Raw genomic sequence first — 6,000 nt, 5'->3', positions numbered from 1 at the left:
AATGTTAATTACTTTTCAGTAAAGAAAAAAAAACCCTGACTGAGATATTTGTATCTGAATACCACAAGCTTAACTAAATTACCTATTGCAATAGTAACCAGTCATATACCCAATCTAGACAAAACCTGTGTCAACAGTCAACTTTATAAAAAACAAATCATATTTAACAGTTCTGGCCTATTAGTCCTATATACACTGTATGCACAATAACAAAGTGGTCCTTATATGTTAGCAAATGTTTTTAATCCTAAACCTTTCAGACATATAAAGGTAAAACAAGTACATTTGGACACGTGCTTTTCCATACAAAGTTGTAGGATTAAAAAGCAAATACGAACAGTAAGTGGTGATTTGGGGCCACCTAGCGTCCAGGTTAGACCATATAGCTGTGCATGAGTGAGACTTGTACTTGTGCCCCCTGCAGTGGGAACAAACTTATAGGCACTAAACTTATTCATTATTTTATGAAACTTTATATCCTCTTTATATTTGTAAAGCTACTTTGAGGCAGTGTCAATTGGCAAGGTATGTACAAGGTATGTAACAATCAGATGTAAACCTAGAACTAAATTTACTGATCATGGGAAACAGTTCTTTAGAGCTACAGATTTTAGTGTAAACTGAATTCATGGTGTGTTGTTCAATTAATATAAATATCAGTGTTAAAATCTAAATATGTGATTTACAATTTGTTCTTATGGGAAAAAAAATTAAAATCAGTTTGGTAAAGGAATTTTACCAACCCATCATTTACCTATTTACCTTGCATTCTTGTGGTCTATTCCTTACATAGTCACAATTAGCATATTATCAAAATTGTAGTAATCAAAGGTCAGTAGTTTGTGGATTCAATGCAGCAAAATAAGACGGCCAGGTCTAAAAACAAAAAAATAAATCTTTATCATTTCAGCATTAGGACTAAAGACAAATGATTATCAGGATTTTTAAAGAAGACTAGAGTTTTGCTCTTAATCTACCCAGTACCTCCATCAAGAGCAGTGCTGTAGCACATAATAATGGTTAGATTCTCCAAATCATTGATGATTTATAGGAAAAAAAATAGGATTATTGGAATATTATGGGAATGTTCTCTGTAAAACATTGTTACCATAAGGTCACTGTGTTGTATTAGCAGCAGCATGTACATTAAACTATGCAATAATAATGATCATAATCATAATCATAAAAATAAAATTACTACTACTGCAACTACTACTACTACTACTACTACTAATAATAATAATACTTTTAAACAGTAGCTCTAAGTCAGGTCCTTCAGGCTGCGTCATAAACCGCACACTGCCTCAGCAACAGCATTTGAAAGCATCACTATTAATGCCATCCACCAAAACACTCAGGTCTGGGTTTTTTAGTAGCTATTTATTCAATTCAATTCAATTAATTTTATTTGTATAGTGCTTTTAACTATGAACATTGTCTCAAAGCAGCTTTACACAGATAATGTGGTGATTAAAAGTGAATATGTTCTTTTGTTCAGTTTGTCCCTGATGAGCAAGCCGGTGATGACTGTGGCAAGGAAAAACTCCCCGAGATGGCATAAGGAAGAAACCTTGAGAGGAACCAGACTCAAGAGGGAACCCATCCTCATCTGGGTTGCACCGAATGTCCATTTGTAGCAGATATACGATGGATACTGTTGACATTAACTACAGTCCAATCCATCCTGAAAGCTCCCGTTCTTACTCCGGAATTTCATGGAACCACCCAAGGCGTTGATGAGAAACCATCCCAAGCTGCACAGAGTGGCCTCCAGTCGAAGAGAACACTATCCAGAGGCAGGCCTGAACAAAGTGGGAAGAGGGAAGGGGAGAGGGGCAGGAACAGTGGTCACTGGAGCCTCAGGAGCATGTTTAGAGAGAGAGAGAGAGAGAGAGAGAGAGAGAAGAGGGTGACAGGAAGAGAAGGATATGGATTATTAAGTGTCCTTATTGTTGTATGAAAGTTAATGTCACTGTGCAGTTTGGACTCCGGCAAGACTCGCTATGGCAGCATAATTACAAGGGAGAACCAGAAGGTAACACAGACATGAGGGATTTCTGGGATAAGAGACGACCCACCACACCACCGTCAACAAACCTGAGTGAACGTGTGAATGTGAGGGGACGACAGCTTACAAATATACCAGTTCACCAAACACTCTATATCCATGTTCCCTCCAGATCTGAGCCTTTACCTAAGAAAAATCTACTGATAAAAGGCTTGACTAAATAAATGTGTTTTCAACCTCGACTTGAACACTGAGACTGTGTCTGAGTCCCGAACACTGATTGGAAGGCTGTTCCATTACTGTGGGGCTTTATAAGAAAAAGATCTGCCCTCTGCTGTAGTCTTCGTTATTTAACGAATTTATCTAACATATATCATGTATCCTCACCTAAAAATTTAAATATTGTGCAAAAAAAGACTCTAAATTAATTAAATATGTAACTTGATTCTGGCTGTTGCTAACAAACCAGCATATAGCTGTTTTTAAATATGAAGAAGGGAAACTAGTTGGACATGGGCAGTTCACAGCATGATAACATTCAGTGTAACCTCAATCTTGCTATTAAAGTTGCCTGGCATTTAAGTACTCATATCTGTCTTTTTTACATTAAAATTATTTTTTTTATCTTCTTCTTTCGGCTTCTCCCATTAGGGGTCGCCACAGCAGATCATCCGTCTCCATACCCCTCTGTCCTCTACATATGCTTCTTTCAACCCAACTACCTGCATGGCTTCCTTCACCACATCCATTAACCTCCTCATTGGTCTTCCTCTTTTCCTCCTTCCTGGTGGGTCCATCCTCAGCATTCTCCTACCGATATACCCCATGTCCCTCCTCTGCACATGTCGAAACCATCTCAATCTCGCCTCCCTCACCTTGTCTCTAAAACGTCCTACATGCGCTGTCCCTCTAATAAACCCTAACATCTTCAGCTCTGCTACCTCCAGCTCCACCTCCTGTCTTTTACTCAATGCCACTGTCTCTAAACCATACATCATCTCACGTCTCACCACAGTCCTATAACCTTTCCCTTTTACCCTTCTATCACAAATCACTCCTGTCACTCTTCTCCATCCACTCCACCCTGCCTGCACTCTTTTCTTCACTTCTCTAACACGCTCTCCATTACTGTCCATCACCACTGCAAACAGGAAAGGGCTTAGAGCCGATCCTTGATGCAGTCCAACCTCCACCTTCAACCAGTCTGTCGTTCCTACTGCACACTTCACTGCTGTCACACTGTCCTCATACATGTCCTGCATCACCCTCGCATACTTCTCTGACACACCTGACTTTCTCATACAGTACCTCAACTCCTCTCTTGGCACCCTGTTGTACGCTTTCTCTAATTCCACAAACACACAATGCAACTCCTTCTGCCCTTCTCTATACTTCTCCAGCAACATTCTCAAAGCAAATAATGCATCCACAGTGCTCTTCCTCCGCATAAAACCATACTGCTGCTCACAGATGGTCACCTCTACTCTCAGCCTGGCTTCCACTAATCTTTCCCATAATTTAATGGTGTGACTGATCAACTTAATTCCCCTGTAGTTACTGCAGGTCTTCACATCTCCCTTGTTCTTCTCCATTCTTCAGGCATCCTCTCACCTTCCAAAATCCTGTTAAACAATCATGTTAAAAACTCTAACATCTAAACATCTCCATGCTTCTACCAACTTTCAACTTCTCATACAGCACCTCATATGCCTTTTCCTTGGCTTTAGCCACATCCCTCTTACCCGCTTCCGCATCTCCTTGTACTCCTGCCTACTTTTCTCATCACATCCCAATTCTGTTTTGCTAACCTCTTTCTCCTTATGCTTTCCTGTACTACCTCATTTCACCACCACGTCTCTTTGTCTTCCATTCTATTTCCAGATGTCACTGTGCAGTTTGGACTCCGGCAAGACTCGCTATGGCAGCATAATTACAAGGGAGAACCAGAAGGTAACACAGACATGAGGGATTTCTGGGATAAGAGACGACCCACCACACCACCGTCAACAAACCTGAGTGAACGTGTGAATGTGAGGGGACGACAGCTTACAAATATACCAGTTCACCAAACACTCTATATCCATGTTCCCTCCAGATCTGAGCCTTTACCTAAGAAAAATCTACTGATAAAAGGCTTGACTAAATAAATGTGTTTTCAACCTCGACTTGAACACTGAGACTGTGTCTGAGTCCCGAACACTGATTGGAAGGCTGTTCCATTACTGTGGGGCTTTATAAGAAAAAGATCTGCCCTCTGCTGTAGTCTTCGTTATTTAACGAATTTATCTAACATATATCATGTATCCTCACCTAAAATTTAAATATTGTGCAAAAAGACTCTAAATTAATTAAATATGTAACTTGATTCTGGCTGTTGCTAACAAACCAGCATATAGCTGTTTTTAAATATGAAGAAGGGAAACTAGTTGGACATGGGCAGTTCACAGCATGATAACATTCAGTGTAACCTCAATCTTGCTATTAAAGTTGCCTGGCATTTAAGTACTCATATCTGTCTTTTTTACATTAAAATTATTTTTTTTATCTTCTTCTTTCGGCTTCTCCCATTAGGGGTCGCCACAGCAGATCATCCGTCTCCATACCCCTCTGTCCTCTACATATGCTTCTTTCAACCCAACTACCTGCATGGCTTCCTTCACCACATCCATTAACCTCCTCATTGGTCTTCCTCTTTTCCTCCTTCCTGGTGGGTCCATCCTCAGCATTCTCCTACCGATATACCCCATGTCCCTCCTCTGCACATGTCGAAACCATCTCAATCTCGCCTCCCTCACCTTGTCTCTAAAACGTCCTACATGCGCTGTCCCTCTAATAAACCCTAACATCTTCAGCTCTGCTACCTCCAGCTCCACCTCCTGTCTTTTACTCAATGCCACTGTCTCTAAACCATACATCATCTCACGTCTCACCACAGTCCTATAACCTTTCCTTTACCCTTCTATCACAAATCACTCCTGTCACTCTTCTCCATCCACTCCACCCTGCCTGCACTCTTTTCTTCACTTCTCTAACACGCTCTCCATTACTGTCCATCACCACTGCAAACAGGAAAGGGCTTAGAGCCGATCCTTGATGCAGTCCAACCTCCACCTTCAACCAGTCTGTCGTTCCTACTGCACACTTCACTGCTGTCACACTGTCCTCATACATGTCCTGCATCACCCTCGCATACTTCTCTGACACACCTGACTTTCTCATACAGTACCTCAACTCCTCTCTTGGCACCCTGTTGTACGCTTTCTCTAATTCCACAAACACACAATGCAACTCCTTCTGCCCTTCTCTATACTTCTCCAGCAACATTCTCAAAGCAAATAATGCATCCACAGTGCTCTTCCTCCGCATAAAACCATACTGCTGCTCACAGATGGTCACCTCTACTCTCAGCCTGGCTTCCACTAATCTTTCCCATAATTTAATGGTGTGACTGATCAACTTAATTCCCCTGTAGTTACTGCAGGTCTTCACATCTCCCTTGTTCTTCTCCATTCTTCAGGCATCCTCTCACCTTCCAAAATCCTGTTAAACAATCATGTTAAAAACTCTAACATCTAAACATCTCCATGCTTCTACCAACTTTCAACTTCTCATACAGCACCTCATATGCCTTTTCCTTGGCTTTAGCCACATCCCTCTTTACCCGCTTCCGCATCTCCTTGTACTCCTGCCTACTTTTCTCATCACATCCCAATTCTGTTTTGCTAACCTCTTTCTCCTTATGCTTTCCTGTACTACCTCATTTCACCACCACGTCTCTTTGTCTTCCATTCTATTTCCAGATGTCACACCAAGTACCTTTCCAGCATTCTCCCTTATCACTTCTGCAGTAGTTGCCCAATCATTCAGCACCTCTTCACCACCACCGAGCCCCTGTCTGACCTCTTCCCTGAATCTAGGCTCTGTAACACTTTGACCCGAATAACTTGCGATAAATTCATGAAATAAAAGAGCTTGAAGGTGAAGAATTGTTT

Source organism: Silurus meridionalis, chromosome 13 (assembly GCF_014805685.1).
Source record: "Silurus meridionalis isolate SWU-2019-XX chromosome 13, ASM1480568v1, whole genome shotgun sequence".
Taxonomy (NCBI): domain Eukaryota; kingdom Metazoa; phylum Chordata; class Actinopteri; order Siluriformes; family Siluridae; genus Silurus; species Silurus meridionalis.
The sequence above is the reverse complement of the archived record's forward strand: the minus strand, read 5'-3'. Positions refer to the sequence as shown.